At 34.8% G+C, this 17,979-nt stretch overlaps 1 long non-coding RNA gene across 1 annotated transcript; it reads right to left on the bottom strand.

Moving 5' to 3' along the window:
• Positions 1–1,527: 1,527 nt before the first annotated feature.
• On the bottom strand, positions 1,528–17,951 carry LOC127831943 (uncharacterized). The gene is made up of 4 exons (XR_008026575.1): positions 17,683–17,951; positions 12,230–12,541; positions 9,783–9,996; positions 1,528–7,613 (listed from the first exon to the last, which is right to left on the bottom strand). It is a non-coding gene; the product is annotated as an uncharacterized LOC127831943 (long non-coding RNA).
• Positions 17,952–17,979: the final 28 nt, after the last annotated feature.

The raw sequence follows: 17,979 nt of genomic DNA, 5'->3' as shown, positions 1-17,979 counted from the left end.
TCTACTATCCAAGGCCAATGTTGACGAGTTATTGATCGGATACAATTTTCACACTTATTGTGACAGTGACCTTTGACATAGTGACCCCAAATTGAAAATGCGTCATATATTGTCCAAGGCCAATGCAAATGTGAAGTATCAAGCCAACCAGTCAATTAGTTGAGGTTATTGATCAGAAACGCTTTTCACACTTGTGACCTGTGGCCTAGTGACCCTAATTTTAATAGGGATCATCTACTTTCCAAGGCCAATGCACATGTTAAGTATCAAGCCAATCTGTCAATGCATGATGAGTTATTGATCGGAAATGATCTACCGACAGACCGATCGACATCCAGCAAATAATATACTCCCTCTTCTTCAAAGGGGGCATAAAAAGGTGTGGATTATACATGTATTTGATAAGAATCTTTTCCCTTTGTTTTTTTTTCTTGTGCAAAGCATGGCTATAAGTGAACAAAAATGCCATCAGCTTTGCTATATATATAAGTAAATTGAGATTTCTGTTCTTCAATAAATAAATAAAACTTTGAAGGCCAAGATGACAAGATCACAATTTTGGATAACAAGAGCACCGCTTAACTAGTGCCATGCTCGGCTACGGTTGCTTGTCCGAATTTTTTTTTAGTTTTTAGAGGTCACAATGACCTTGACCTTTGACCTAGTGACCCCAAAATGGGTGTAGCGTGTAGAACTCATCAAGGTGCATCTACATATGAAATTTCAAAGTTGTAGGTGGAAGCACTATGATTTTAGAGCCAATGTTTAAGTTTTATATTAGAGGTCACAGTGACCTTAACCTTTGACCTAAAAATGAGTGTGGCGTGTAGAACTCATCAAGGTGCATCTACATATGAAGTTCAAAGTTGTAGGTGGAAGCACTTTGATTTTAGAGCCTATGTTAAAGTTTTATATTAGAGGTAACAAAGACCTTGACCTTTGACCTAGTGACACCAAAATGGGTGTGGCCTGTAGAACTCATCAAGGTGCATCTACAAATGAAGTGTCAAAGTTGTAGGTCGAAGCACTTTGATTTTAGAGCCAATGTTAAGGTTTTAGCGCGATGCGGACAGCGGACAACACGACGAGCTGGCTATGACAATACCTCAGGTTTTCTCCACTAAAAATGACACTTCGGGGGCATTTGGCACAAACAGTGACAGCTCTTGTTCTTAATGGTTTCATCAATATGACACTGTTATTTGAGAAAAAATATTTTATAGGAGTGAATATGAATTGTTTTAATAAATATATTTTAGGAAAATACTGTCAACATTCATGATGCCCCTTTGAGTTAAAAAAAGACTTGTGAATCTCTTATAATTTTTATGATTTGCTCCACACAAAATCTAAGAATAAAAACCAATGACTGGCAATAACTCTAAATATATGGGCAGAGCTCTGTGAAAAGAGGACTTTATGCTTGTGCATAAAGTGTCATCTCAGATTAGCCTGTGCAGTCTTCACAGCCTAATCAGGGATAACACTTTCCACTTTTATGATATTTTCTGTTTAAAGAAAGTCTCTTCTTAGCAAAAATCTAGTTTAGGCGGAATGTGTTGTCCCTGATTAGCCTGTGCAGACTGCACAGGCTAATCTGGGATGACACTTTACACACATGTAGTATGCCCATTTTCCTCAGAACACAACTCATATATGAAAGCAAAGAGTTATGGTGACTGTGAGCTTCATATCCCTTCAATCAGCTATACATACTAATTAAGTCTTATTTACTTTTAACATATGCTATAGGAAAAAAAATATTTCAAACAAACAAATCCAAAATTTAACAAATAGAAATAAAATTATTTCTAAATCTATGGGAGCAGGAGATATGTGTTGTGCAGTATTGCTTTTGTTTGTGGGAGAGATCAAGAGTTTTAAGGAATTTCTTCATTTCATAAAAAAAAACCTACATAATAACTATTCCTTTAACACTTACACATGCATGACTGAATAACAAAGTCTATGTTAGGTGTCTATTTGTACATGTATTTCCTTAGAATAAATGATTCTCATACTCTCTGTAGGAAGCTAGTTTTCCATCTTAATAACCAATTTAAAATATGGTGTTCACATTTTTATTGTTATACTATGCCCATTTCTGTATAGTCTGCATGGGGTCCCTTTTAATAAACCTAATTTACCACAGCTACCCCGTAAAGAATATATATGTTTTATGTAGCAGTTTATTGCTATTACAATAAATGAAAATAAGACTTAACAAGGTGATGGTCAAATTAAAACAACATTCACATATATATTGTATATATATATACAGAACGCATACATCGCAAATAGTAACATACATTAAACATTGCTTTTCTTAAATGTGTTACTTAGCAAGTGCATTATTTTAAAATATTTTCTTAAAACACATAATAATATTTGAACCTACTACACATTTATCTTCTTAGCAATAGATAATAGGAAAACTAATTGGTGCAAAGATCATTAAGAGATCATAAATTTACTAACACATTAATGCATTGCTCTATTGTTTGAAACTGTTTTTCAAATACCATTACAATAAGACCAATTAAATGCTTAAATAGGTCGTATGATATACGCGTCCAGTGTAGCTGCAGACCAGCCTGTATGTTTGGGAAGTTAGGTCTACCTTTTCCACTAATAAGAGCATGAAACCTAGTGTGACTTTATAATCGACAGCGATACACATGTTGGTATGGGGCTATACTGGATAAACTTGTCATAAGAACCATTTTTGCATGATTTGATTTTTAAGAAAAATAATCCATCAACTTTTCAAAAATAATCTTATCTGACAAGTGGTTTCTGACAAGATGTTTTTAATTTTTGTCTTATTAATTAATACTTTCATATCCAACATAAAGCCAGTAAAGACACACAAACATGATAATTTCACCAATGGTTTAGTGATTTATATAAACAAGGAACAAAATTGTCACAAAACCAGGTTTTCAATGTGAAAAATAAGTCTGATAAACAGAGACAACTCAAACTGAACTGATTGTTTACAATTAACCCCCTTTCTTTCAAAATAAATATATTTTTAGTTGTGGCGACCTTGACCTTGGAGATATCGATGTAATTCTTTCGTGCGACACACCATCTAATGATGGTGAACGAATGTGCCAAATGATTTTAAGATCTCACAATGAACGACAAAGTTATTGCCTGCCCGCCGACATTCGCCAATCTAATAACCTTTTTTTTCCTTCGGAAAACCTGGTTAACAAAACACATAGCAAATTACCTTAGTATTTACCCACATTAGAAAATGATATTGAGTGAAACATTAAGAATCTGTATGGTGCATAATTATGCATGACTTGTTCAAGTACAAAAAAAACTTGTTTTAGTTGAGCAAAAAGACAAATTATAATTGACTGACATGAAAACACACAAGCTTTTTTTCTTATAAAATCCCAACATGATAAAGCAAATTTTGTAACAAGAGCACCGCATAACGGATGCCACGCTCGGCTGCAGGTGCAGTTTGGAATAAATGAAAGTTTGTCAGAATTATTTTTTTTAGAGGTCACAGTAACCTTGAAACTTGACCTAGTGACCTCAAAATAGGTGTGGCGTGTAGAACTCATCAATGTGTATATACATATGAAATTTCAAAGTTGTAGGTGGAAGCACTTTGATTTTAAAGCCAATGTTAAGGTTTGAGCACGGCGGATGGCAGACAGCGAGCCGGCTATGAAAATACTTCGGGTTTTCTTCAAAAAACAGCCAAGTTAATAATCAATAGTTTAATCAGTTATTAAAAAGGGCAACTGGATTACTATAAAGTCATGGCACAGAATAGATATGGATTATAGGGGCCTTTTCATGTCTTGGTAAATTGACAAAATTAAAAAAGTTCAGATTTGCAAATTTTCGTTTTAGTCATGATATTTGTGAGGAAATAGTAATACTGAACATTTACCATGCTCTAAAATATCCATTATATGCATCTTTTGACCATTTAAAAACATGAAACGCAAAATGATTGAATAATTTGGAAAGTTCCTTGTTGTCGTTATATTTTGTGAAACTTTGAGGATTGCTAATATAAAGTAAAAAATACGTCCCCTCATAGCATGAGCACAGATGGCCGAGTGGTCTAAGCGGAAGACTTTTTTACTCCAGGACTCCAGGGATCAGTGGTTCAAGAACAGTGGAGGGTTACTTTTTTAATTGTATCATTGATTTTTACTGGAGATTTTTAGGTCCAATTATAAATTTATCAATATAAAGCATTTTATGACAAACTTCAATACACACAAAAATCTGTGAAAAGGCTCCTTCAATGAATACATAACATGTAAAAATAATACATAAACTGGCCAGACCCTTTACTCAGAACAAATGGAAGGCAAAAAGGGACACAAATAGGTTTTGTATAAAATGATAACACATTATATATAAAGGATATTTGTTAGATTTTTTTTCTGTGATCACGATTGAATTAAAATCAATAATCCACCGAATCCAACAAATTTTCTTTTTATTGAATGCTTTTTTTTACAGTTTATATATATTGTTAAAGAGTTTAACTAAAGAATTTTGCTGTGATAATGACATCATTTCGTAAAAAAATGACGTCATTTCACAGTAAACAATGAAAATTATCGATAATTTTCACTTATAATTTTCACTGTTTGAAACAGTGAAATTATCAGTTTTAATTCACTGATATATCTCTATAAACCACCGGAAAGCATAAAATAAAATCCTATTATTTGTTTAAAAGTGAACTAAATTATATACAAATGTGCAACAAATAAGGCTTGATAGCTATGTTATAGCTTACAACACAAAAGATTTACATTTTAATAAGAACAAGAGATGTGTTTTTCAGAAACACAATGCCTCCTACTACACCGCTTTGATTTATTAATTTTTTCTTTCATTAGGCAGGTACAGATAATTATCTCCCTTTGAAGCTTATTACTTCCCTTGAACTTGTTTTTTTTTACCTTGACCTTTCAGCAATCAAAATGTGCAGCTCCATGAGATACACATGCATGCCAAATATCAAGTTGCTATCTGAAGCGACATAGAAGTTATGAGCATTTTTCGAAACCTAAACCCAAAGTGTGACAGAAAGACGGACGGACAGACTGACAGTCCGATCACTACCAGTATATGTCCTCCTTTGGGGGCATAAAAACATAGTAAAACTGGATGTCTCTTTTTTCAACTTTTAAACTGATAAGTTTACAATGGAATTATAACCTACAATGTCATATGTTTCTTTTTTTTAGAATGCAAACATATATTTTTGAAATCTGAATGAAACCAAAATTATATGGAAAGGGCATTTAAGTATAAACATGATAACAAATAGAATTATCATCAACGAGCTTTGAACATTTTCAAATTTAAAAACACATACAAGTCATTGTCATGTGTGACTTTCAAACAAATGCATGATATTTTCTTTGGTTTCAATTCAATTTTATTATAATCAATTTACCAATATCAACAATTAGTGTGACCATTTACAAATGACATAATGTACACAATGTTAACAGGCATTCCAAACAAGAAGAATATCATGTATTACACTTGTTGTAAAATACACTAAAAATCTTCAACAATCGACATATTAAATGAGCCTGGTTCTAGGAAAACAGGACTTAATGCATACATGTTAAGTATTACCCAGATTAGCCTGTGCAGTCTTAACATTTCTACCTTTATTAGTAATTATAACATTACCTACGGCTTAGGCGTGAAATAATGTTATGCTCATTTTTGTTTATTACACGGGTGTTATAACACTAGTTAAATAACTGTGAAATGACGTCTTTTTTTTGGACAAAATGACGTCATTATTCCAGCGAATTTCTTCAGTTAAACTCTTTTACAATGTGAATAAACGATGAAAAGAGCATAAAATAAAAGAGCCTCGTTTTTATCTTTATTTAAAGGACTTTTTTAATAAATTCAATACAACACGACCACTCATGTAAGATCCTATATATAATTAATGCATTTATAACAAAGTTGGACTTGAATTCACCAAATGTTAAGTAATATCCCAGATTAGCCTGTGCAGTTTTAACAGTTCTACCTTTATTTATAATAAATAATTAATGAATTTATAATTAAGTTGGACTTGAATTTTCCTAAGTTTAAAGTCTTAATTATAGGCTAAAGAAAAGAATCCAAATATAATTTTACCGATAATTTGTATCATAAAACGATCACATTCAATATAAAGAGAACTACACAAATATCACTTTTCATTCACTTAACACGATTTGATATCTCTAGAAAATCAATTTTTAAATTTGGGAAATATAAGTCTGAGTCTGTATTTTATACTTAAAACGTTTGTGATAACAGGCCCACTTGGTTGGATTTCTTAAAGGCATTAAACTTTCGTTCATTTCCTAAAAAAATTAGTTAAAGCAAGTATACAAGTTTATGAACTCACTGTAGCAAAAACTTTTCAAAAAAGATAACATGTAGATGATATGAAAAACCAAAATAGCAGTTCTGAAGAAATTTGAAAATCAAGGAAATAAGTGTTTTGTATAATTGTAAATAATTTAAACTCATTCCAGTATGAACAATATGTACTATTTGGAAATCACCACTATTCTATGCAGATGTGTTTATAAAACACATATAAACTATTTTGTGGTTCTACACCAACACAAGTCAACTTGTTGGTATCAGCCTTTACTAGGTCATAGAAGAAAATATTAGCTTGGATGACACTTTACACACATGCATGAAGCCCTGTTTGTCGAGAGCTCGACAGCTCATATGTTAACTCTAATGCACATTTACAGACACACATAAAAGAATGGGAAATCACTTTAAAATACCAGTACAAAAGAGTATCCAATTCTAACATTACCGAAAGAATTGATTTTTAAACAAAGCTATAGCTACATGTATCACAACTCTTAAAATAAATGCAAAAAGAGTATCCAACAGCAAATGTACAAGTGTGTATAAATCTCTTAAAAGCTATCAGCCATTATATGGCTACCAGCTGACAAAGTCAGGTTGCCCTTACTTACTTTCTGCTCACCTAGATTTTCATGTTTGCAGCTGTCAAACCTCTCAAGACATTTTTCCCAAAAAATTGCAGAAATCAAGCTGTTTTCAACACTGTGCATTACAACAAAACGTGCAAATGCAAATATTAACCCCATGCAAACGCATATTGACTGGTAACGGTTACAAACAAATCTAATTAACGCATTATACAGTAATATAAGTTTACACAGTGTTTTCATGTCGGTACCAGGCAAGTACCTGTTAGAAAATCAAAGCACTAACTGATCTCAAGAAGGGGTTTTCTGATCTGGCAAGGATTTTGACATCACACTTGCAGGGAACCAAATTTTAGTCATTATTTTGAGCAAGTCAGTAGCATTTTACAGCCCTGATAAATGGAATAATTAATGCCTTAAATGCTTCTTGTAACACAATTCAACTACGAACAGTATCAGATTCAATAATTCCAATAGAAATTATGCCCTAATTTTTTGTATCTTCATGTATATCACAATTCAGCAGTTGAGCCCCTGTTTTCTCGTGCTTCAATCAGTCGCTGACTCCCGGAATCCTCCTCTATACGGTTTTGAAGATTCTCAAAGGGGTCAATAATTGTTGATCTGGAAGTGTAATATACATGTACACTATACATCACAGAATTTCAAAAAAAGTGCTTATCTGCACTCATATCCATTTCTGCAGCAACATTATCACAATTATTATAACAGTAAAATAGATGTTAGCAAATTTGTTACAAATTATCCATACTTATTGACCAGCAGTTAAAATCAGTTCCCACTTCTTAAATGATGTAACCAAGTTTACCAATGAAAACTAGAGCTTTGTCACAGACGTTACGAATACCCCCACATGCCGCATTGACACAGAATATTTTGCATGCTGTCTTCACAAAAAACAGCGGACGCCATGCTCAATGTTTAAAACGCACTAAGTGACCCCGTGACCTAGTGGCCCATGTTCAAACTTGACCTACACATCATCTAGATACAACTTCTGACCAAGTGTGGTGAAGATCGGATGAAAACTAATTGAATTAGAGAGCGGACACAATGCTGAATGTGTAAAACGTAAAAAGTGACCCAGTGACCTAGTTTTTGATCTGGCATGGCCCATGTTCAAACTTTGCCATAAGATCATCTAGATAAAACTTCAGACCAAGTTTGGTGAAGATTGGATGAAAACTACTTGAATTAGAGAGCGGACACGATGCTGAAGGTTAAAGGCCCGGCATGGCCCATCTTCAAACTAGGCATAGAGATCATCTAGATAAAACTTCTGACCAAGTTTGGTGAAGATATTGGATGAAAACTTCTTGAATTAGAGAGCAGACAACATGCTGAATGTTTAAAAAGCACGAAGTGACCCTGTGACCTAGTTTTTGACCCCTAATGACCCATATTCGAACTTGACCTAGACATCATTTAGATACAACTTCTGACCAAGTTTGGTGAAGATCGGATGAAAACTTCCTGAATTAGAGAGCGGACACCATGCTAAATGTTTAAAACGCACTAAGTGACCCTGTGACCTAGTTTTTGACCTGCCATGACCTATGTTCGAACTTGGCCTAGACATCATCTAGATACAACTTCTGACCAATTTTGGTGAAGCTCTGAAAAAAACTACTTAAATTAGAGAGCTGACACCATGCTCAATGTTTAAAACTCACTAAGTGACCCCTTGACCTAGTTTTTGACCCGGTATGGACCATATTCGAACTTGACCTAGACATCATCTAGATACAACATCTGACCAAGTTTGGTGAAGATCGGATTAAAACAAACTTGAATTAGAGAGCGGACACTTAATACGGACCCACCGACCAACAGACTTACCGACCGACAGACAAGCTCACTCCTATATAACCCTCTAAACTTCGTTTGTGGGGTATAACCAGTCTTAACATTATTAAATTAATCAAAGTATAAATTTAACACACATTCTGTAAATTTTACAGGCCACGTTATGCTAAAGTTTCATATTTATAGTATGTCCAAGGCTCTGAGTTATACTGGTGTTTTGACTTGACTATACTATAAATAGTCTATATATTATTGAAAATTAGTAAAGGATTTAGATTTTCCTAGCTTTTAATAAAAGCAAATCCGATATATAAACAAGTGTGCCAGAAGCTCAAAGGTATCTCACCCAAGACAGAAAGGAACTGAACTGTTCTTTTGACTTTTGCAATGTTTCGAAGCCTCGATATCTAGAAAAATTATTTTGAGTAAGTGTGGCTTCTAGACAGATCCAGAGCTTTTAATTTAATTTAGATGCCATATAACTCAGTTGTTGACGCAAAAAAGGTATTATTGGACGAATGATCTCACCAAATTTCATGAAGATTGGTAAAATAAATGTGGACTCGAGAGTGTTCACAAGGTAAATGTTGCTGACAGAAATTGAAAGACAGACAAAAGTCCACCTTGCACATGTGAGCTAAAATAAATCAATTAGCTTTTCAACAAACAAGGCTAATACCTTTGCACTGCTGTGTCAACCATGGTCAAGGGCAAAGAACTCAGAAATGTGGGGATCACTTGAGATTAACAAAATATCTTGCACATCTACACTCTTCATTATAATGACATACTGTAAATTTCAATTAAATCACTGGAGAAATGTAAAAGAAATTGGCTCCACAAACCATTGACACTATATGCAAACTGACCAACCAATAATCTGACCAACATGGTGACTCAAATATAGCCCCTTCCTTTGGGGTAAAATAAAGCTTGAGAAAACATAGAAAACTTATAAATGTTTACCCAAGGTATGTCCGAATCCTCTCCAGCCGTCTCCGTCTTCTTATTTTGCGCACCACATAAAAAGTTGTGATTAAGATGATCAGGAGACCAAGAAGAGAAAACACAATTCCAAGCACAGAGTCTCTTGTCCCCAGTAACGTGTCTTCATGAAATACCATCACTGGACTTAGTGTTGAGCTTGGGATTATATCGTCAGGACAGCTGGTATTGGTACCTGTATAATTAAATGCTTTGTTTAGGGCAAAAACTGAATGGAGAAATAAAAGGGTGCGATCTTCTCCTTTTTGATTACCCCTTCAGCCCTTCTGGAGTACTTAACACAGCCAGCTGTTATTGCTATTGGTATTTGAACAATTAAACTGTAATGCTTTGTAAGCAGAATCTGATTTCAATAGCATTTTCAAATACCTATCCCTTAACCATTTACCGATTATATACGTATCTTTGAAACATTTGTAGTTCCCCAGAAAGTTCAATTTAATTAAAAACATTTCTTCCCAGATTAAAGTTTTAAAGGCTTTATTTTCAACCCTTATATACTGATGAGCAGTAAACAGCATAAAACCTGAACAGACTGTGAGTTACTTGCAGGCTGTTCTGGTTTATGCTGTTTTTCACATAGCCATTTTCACTTTGCCACTGAGTGGGATAAGGTTAATTAAGATCATGAAAATTTGCCAAATTGATTGTTAGCATATGCAAAGTTTATTTAATGGCTTCTAAATTTTCTCAGGAGAAAATTCATTTTATGAAAATATTTGCAAACAAACATGCTTTCACTTATGCTGGTAATAAAATCAAATTCCTTCTTTACAGCAAGGTAAGTCTGCTCATAAAGCATATCAATGTATTTTGTTTAATTCAAACCTCTTACCATCTACATGACAGGCTTTTAGCATACAATTTATTCAACAGCTTAATTATTTTATATGATTGATCATGGACAAAAAATACAGACGCCAAGTTTTTAGTGCAATGTGACAATGTGAATGTACTATCCTAAAAATTATCAACAAAATCCAACAAAATGTGCAAGTTATTGTAGTTTATGTATTAAACAAGAGATGTGTTTGTCAGAAACACAATGCCCCCTAATGCGCTGCTTTGATATTTTTTTTACCTTTGACCTTAAAGAATGACCTTGACCTTTCACCACTCAAAATGTGCAGCTCCATGAGATACACATGCATGCCAAATATCAAGTTGCTATCATCAATAGTGCAAAAGTAATGACCAAGGTTATGTTTTTTGACAGACAGATACAATGACAGACAGACAGGCCAAAAACAATATACCCCAGATCATTCGATCCGGGGGCATACAAATTACAATGTCCTGCAATATGTAAACAGATATATGACAAAAAATTAAATGAAATCCAAACAAGGGCTGTTTGTAAAACATGCATGCCCCCCATATGGGCTGTCAGTTGTAGTGGTAGCCATTGTGTGAATACGTTTTTTGTCACTGTGACCTTGACCTTTGACCTAGTGACCTGAAAATCAATAGGGGTCATCTGCCAGTCATGATCAATGTACCTATAAAGTTTCATGATCCTAGGCTTAAGCAATCTTGAATTATCATCCGGAAACCATTTTACTATTTTATTGTGACCTGAAAATCAATAGGGGTCATCTGCCATTCATGATCAATGTACCTATGAAGTTTCATGATCCTAGGCCTAAACTTCTTGAGTTATCATCCGGAAACCATCTGGTGGACGGACCGAAAGACATAAAAAACTTTAACCAAGGTTAAAGTTTTGGGACAGAATGACAGACAGACAGAACAAAAACAACTAGTGACCTGAAAATCAACAGGGGTCATCTGCCAGTCATTATAAATGTACCTATGAAGTTTCATGATCCTAGGCGTAAGCATTCTTGAGTTATCATACGGACACCATTTTACTGTTTTAAGTCACTGTGACCTTGACCTTTGACCTCGTGACCTGAAAATCAATAGGGGTCATTTGCCAGTCATGATTAATGAACCTATGAAGTTTCATGATCCTAGGCGTAAGCATTCTTGAGTTATCATTCGGAAACCATTTTACTATTTCGAGTCACTGTGACCTTGACCTTTGACCTAGTGACCTGAAAATCAATAAGGGTCATCTGCGAGTCATGATCAATGTACCTATGAAGTTTCATGATCCTAGGCCTTAGCATTCTTGAGTTATCATCCGGAAACCATTTTACTATTTTGAGTCACTGTGACCTTGACCTTTGACCTAGTGACCTGAAAATAAATAGGGGTCATCTGCCAGTCATGATCAATGTACCTATGAAATTTCATGATCCTAGGCCTACGCGTTCTTGAGTTATCATCCGGAAACCATCTGGTGGACGGACCGACCGACCGACATGTGCAAAACAATATACCCCCTCTTCTTCGAAGGGGGGCAAAATTAGTACTACAATACATATGCATGCTGAGCAGCTAACCTTCAGTAAAAAAGAATACTTCATTTGATTGTATAGCTCCGCATTTCAAATGAATACTGTAATTACTCTCCGCAGACAGTCCATCTAGTCTGATTTCTCCATCAGCGTTAAGGTGTGAGTACTCGACCTTGCGAAGACCACCATCTGATGAGCCAAGCTCTCGATATTTTGCCGTACAGTTCCAACATCGATATTCACAACTTTCCGCAGTCTTTGAGTCAAATATTGAATAGCTGAGTGTAACCTTACTGCTGCAAATGCTTGTCAGTTTTACTTCTATTACATTTGCTCCGATACAATTGTAGGAATAGGCTGAAAAATAAGAAGTAGAGTAATATTAAGGTTTCTCTATAAATATTGAAATACTGGAACAAACATGTGTAAAACCCTATAATTGTAGTTAAATTGTCAATAAATACCAAATAATTTATATTATTTATTACACAGGAAGTTCTTTTTGTTGGCACCGTACAAAATAACTTGCAAGACTGATGTGTCACAAAAGAGGTCATATCTGCTTTTTAAATGTTAATGTCACAACCTAAAGATTAAAACTATGCAAGACTCAGGGGCAGATCCAGGATTTCTGGTTAGGGGGGGGGTGGGGGGGGGGCGGGAAATTTAAAGATTTGCATGGGGTGAAGCCCCCCATCCCGGAAGCTCCACAATTTAGTGATTTTGAAGGCTTTGACAACCACTTCTCGAGCATATCACACCTTTTGTATTTTCATCAAAGTACCTTCTTATAATGCCAAAAAGTGAATAGTTTATACGTTTAAATGCAGCGAAAAGAGAATTAATGTGCAAAAAGAGGGATACATCAGAACCGCAAAGTTCGACTTGAAAAACCGGGCAACAGAGAGTCTTAAGTTAAAACATAGCGATTGTTTGTGAGTAGTGGGAAATGTTGTGTACTAAAATGAAGAAAAATGAGTTTAAATAGGTGGTTAAGATCTAGTTAAGTGTTAAACATCAAACAAATTGACTTTACTTCTACGATTTTAGGGGAAGGGGCGTACGCCGCGTCCGCCCCCCCTTGAATCTGCTTATAAGACTTAACTGTAGATAATAATAACACAAATTAAATCCTTCATGGTATTCATATATTGTTTGTAAAAATCTGCAAATAAGACTTCAGAAAAAGAGGGCCTGAAAGGCCCAAAGTCGCTCATAAATGTGGCCTCTAGAGTGTTAACAAGGTTTTACAATAGCCATATAAGGAAAAATGCCCCACCTCCTGGCGGCCATGTTTTTCAAGCAAAGGTTACCATTTTTGAACTCATCCAAGATATCATTGGGACAAATCTTCTGAGCAAGTTTCATGAAGATCGGAAAATAAATGCGGCCTCTAGAGTGTTAACAAGGTTTTACTATAGCCATAGAGAGTTAACACGGCAAATGTTGACGTCGCACAACGCACAACAGACGACAGTCAAAAGGCGATCACAAAAGCTCACCATGAGCAAGTTGTGCTCAGGTGAGCTAAAAATACAATAACAAAATGTACATGACATTTTGAAGATATGACTATAGATCAGGGCTCAACATTAACCGAAAAACCAATTTGCCCTACCGGGCAAGTACTTAGAAAATCTACTTGCCCTGAATGTAAAGCCGCTTGCCCAAACATGAAATATCACATTAACTGTAAACCTCATATTTTTTAATAAAGATCAAAATGATACACCACAAAACCTTTTTTATTTTCGAACATTTAACAAAATGATTACTGCAATTAAAGGCTAATGAAAGTCTAAATTACATGCATTTTGTTCTTTTTTGCACTTGGCTGGGCGGACAACTAGATTATAAAATAACTTGCCCGGACCCAACTTTTACTTGCCAGGGGCAATAGGACAACCTTTAATGTTGAGCCCTGTAGATGTTACTTAACAATCAACACACTTCAATACAACACACAGTCTGGAACATCATGGTGTCTTATAAAGTTTCTATAGGAATGGGTCTACATTAATTTAGAGTCAGCTTAATATATAACTAGAAATGGTGCGGCAGAGGCCGACGCGTATCCCCACGCCGAATGTTTGACCTAGGTGTGCCCCAGGTTTGGTAATGGGGCCATGCATAGCTGAGATTGACCGTATTGTCATAAGAGAAGTTCATCATCAATTAGAAGTGAATTGGTGTAGAAATGAAGAAGTTATAGTAAAAGGCAATTTTGGGTGGGTGTGACATATGTGGGCAGGGCGCCCCAGGGTTGGTAATTGTGCCATGCATAGTTGAGATTGACCGTATTGTCATAAGAGAAGTTCAGTATCAATTTGAAGTGAATCGGTGTAGAAATGAAGAAATTATAGTAAAAGGCAATTTTGGGCGGGTGTGGTCTATGTGGGCGGGGCCCCAGGGTTGGTAATGGGGCCATGCATAGTTGAGATTGACCGTATTGTCATAAGAGAGGTTCAGTATCAATTTGAAGTGAATCGGTGTAGAAATGAAGAAATTATAGTAAAAGGCAATTTTGGGTGGGTGTGGTCTATGTGGGCGGGGCGCCCCAGGGTTGGTAATGGGGCCATGCATAGTTGAGATTGACTGTATTGTCATAAGAGAAGTTCAATATCAATTTGAAGTGAATCGGTGTAGAAATGAAGAAATTATAGTAAAGGCAATTTTGGGTGGGTGTGGTCTATGTGGGCGGGGCCCCAGGGTTGGTTATGGGGCCATGCATAGTTGAGATTGACCCTAATGTCATAAGAGAAGTTCAGTATCAATTTGAAGTGAATCCGTGTAGAAATGAAAAAATTATAGTAAATGGAATTTTTTGGTGGGTGTGGCCTATGTGGGCGGGCGCCCCAGGGTTGGGATTGGGGCCATGCATAGTTGAGATTGACCCTTATGTCATAACAAAAGTTCAGTATCAATTTGAAGTGAATCCGTGTAGAAATGAAAAAATTATAGTAAATGGAAATTTTTGGTGGGTGTGGCCTATGTGGGCGGGGCGCCCCAGGGTTGGGAATGGGGCCATGCATGGTTGAGATTGACCGTATTGTCATAAGAGAGGTCCAGTATCAATTTGAAGTGAATCGGTGTAGAAATAAAGAAGTAAATGTAAAATAACCTAAAAAAAATGAGTGATAATTTCTGACGCGGCCCCACCCCAACCGCTATAACTTTTGACCCAGGGGTCAGATCAAAATTCCAAATAGTGCAGGGTCGCACATATGCTCATAGCTACCATGTGTGTAAGTTTCAAGGTTTTAGTGCCTTTAGTGTAGGAGATAGTGGTCAGGACGGACGGACAGACAGACGGACGGACGGCGGAGATAACCACAATATCCCCACCTTTTTTTCAAAAAGCGTGGGGATAATTAACAATGTTAAGGGTTTTATTGGGCATGCCCAAGCCATTTTAAATCCCCGGATTTACATGCATATCTCCCCATTGATGCAAAAAAATACCATGTGTTAGTAAAAGTCAATGGCACATGGTACCTTTTTGCACCAAATGGGGCGAATTATAAGACTATATACCGAAACATTATTTTGGTCACCCAACAATTTAAACAAAATTTAATATCAAGAGGATTTAGTTATATGAAGCAAATGTAATAATTTGAAAAAGAGGTCATGAAACACTAATATTTAGAAACATCCGCAACAAAACTAGGTTATTTGGCCCTAAATGAGTCGGACTGGTTAACAATACAATTCTATACTAATAAGCTCTTCAATCAATGCCAAGACTCAGTTAATCAGGCTTTTAGAATCATATCTTTTAATCTATTTTGTTAAATAAGTATTTGGTTTCTAGCTTATTTACATTGAAAAATAGTTGATTATCAGTACCCATTGAATTGCCCATGAGTGGAACACATTCGTTCTTAACACTGACACATATTTGTCTCAAGCACTGATTAGGTTATCCATTCCCTACATGCATTACAATTCACATATTCACAGTCACTGTATTGTGTTAAATTTATAAGTTTATTTAATATAATTACTTGGTCACATGTTGACACAAATAAGTTTTCAAAAAGAACACAAATAAAATGCCACTTCTAGTGTCTATTGGAACTTTACAACAACTGAACCATTGGGAGCACTGGGGGTGACACAGAAAAGTATGCAAATATAAAAATATAAAAATTTAAACATTATGTTAATACTGAGTACTGTTGTTTGTGAGCTAAGGGATTCTACATTCAGTAAGTGGTGTTAATTGGAAAGAATATTTGGTTATTTCTCATCTATATGCGTCTGCCAGAAGGTAAACTCGTGCTTGTCAGAAAGGCTTATTAAGTTTAAACACATATTTTACCATAATCTATAAAAACAGAACAAACCACTGAATATAGACTTAGATAATTACAGAATAAGGTAATCTGTTCAATATTCAGCCTTTAGTGAATGCTGTGTAGTGTAAAAACCATCCAAAATGCTGATGATTTAAAGTTGATGGATAACTGCGATTTCTGAATTTCATACTGTCATCAGCAAGAAGTTATCAATACTGTTACATGTCCCATTTCATCTTGAGAACATATTTGATAACATTTTATTTAGATTTTTTTTCAATTTTGAGTACCAAGGGTAAACTTTTTGTTATAAAGTCTCAAATCATGTAAAACAAAAATTATCTTTAAAATCTTCAGCGCTAAAAATGTCTGACTAAAAGGAAAATGAACTCATTGTGATGACACAATTACTGAATTAATGAAAACAATGCATCAATAAATCAATTACATTCACAGATTAATTTAATTCCTGTTAAATCAATATCAGTTTTTTACAGTGTGTTAAACCAGGCAAAGCCTATAGTTCCATAACACCTGCAATAACATTTACTACTTTTTATGTTGTGACCTCGTTATCGAGATGTCACACCAGAAATGGAGAATACTTTATTGCAACGGGCATTAGGCCAACTAAACTTAAAATATGATTCCATCAACATATTTTATATAAACAAAAACTGTACATTTGCATAACTTCAATTCATCTCAGTAAATATGTTACTTTTCATTTTTATTACAAAACACGTCATTGTTTTGTATGTTATGGTTTATAAGTAGTTTATCATATGTGTTATAAGTAACTTAATTGTGAAAAAAATGTAAAACTATTTTAATAAATACATGAACAAATGTTTCATTTTCTATTGAGAAGCTATTTATAAATCATAAGGGCTGATATTATGAGACACATTTTACATGATAGAGATTACTACGATGAGCTAAGTCTAGTCGGTATTTTGTAAATACATTGCCCATTGTAATGCAGTTTTCATTGTTATGTCCAAGAATGCACATTTAACTATAGATTCACTTTTAAAATATGTGGGGTGTAGAATTTTTTCACTTAAATTTGTTTGACATATTGATTAAGAGGGCCCAAACTACGGATACACATGCTACTTTAAGTGTTAGCCACATAACAATTTATATTAACCATGCAACTTATTGAAAGTATTGAACATTATTAAATATCCTTACCAAACACAAAAAGTTGTATAAAGGACGCCACCTTCATTGTATAACATGCTTTGAAATCTGTTTATACTTTAATTATCTTATCTTGTATTTCTTCACAAAAGAAGACATAATGTTTCTTCAAATAACAAAAACCAGGTGTCGAAATACAATAAAAAGATTCACAGTAAGGAACAAACTTCTATAAGTTTACTATCATACGAATGTTAACCTGTAACAATGACATATGAAATATATAAATGGATAATTAGTTTGCAAACGAATAGAACATATTTTTGTAAACACGGAAGTAAACTGATT

This window comes from Dreissena polymorpha, chromosome 5 (assembly GCF_020536995.1).
Source record: "Dreissena polymorpha isolate Duluth1 chromosome 5, UMN_Dpol_1.0, whole genome shotgun sequence".
NCBI lineage: Eukaryota > Metazoa > Mollusca > Bivalvia > Myida > Dreissenidae > Dreissena > Dreissena polymorpha.
The sequence above is the reverse complement of the archived record's forward strand: the minus strand, read 5'-3'. Positions and strand labels throughout refer to the sequence as shown.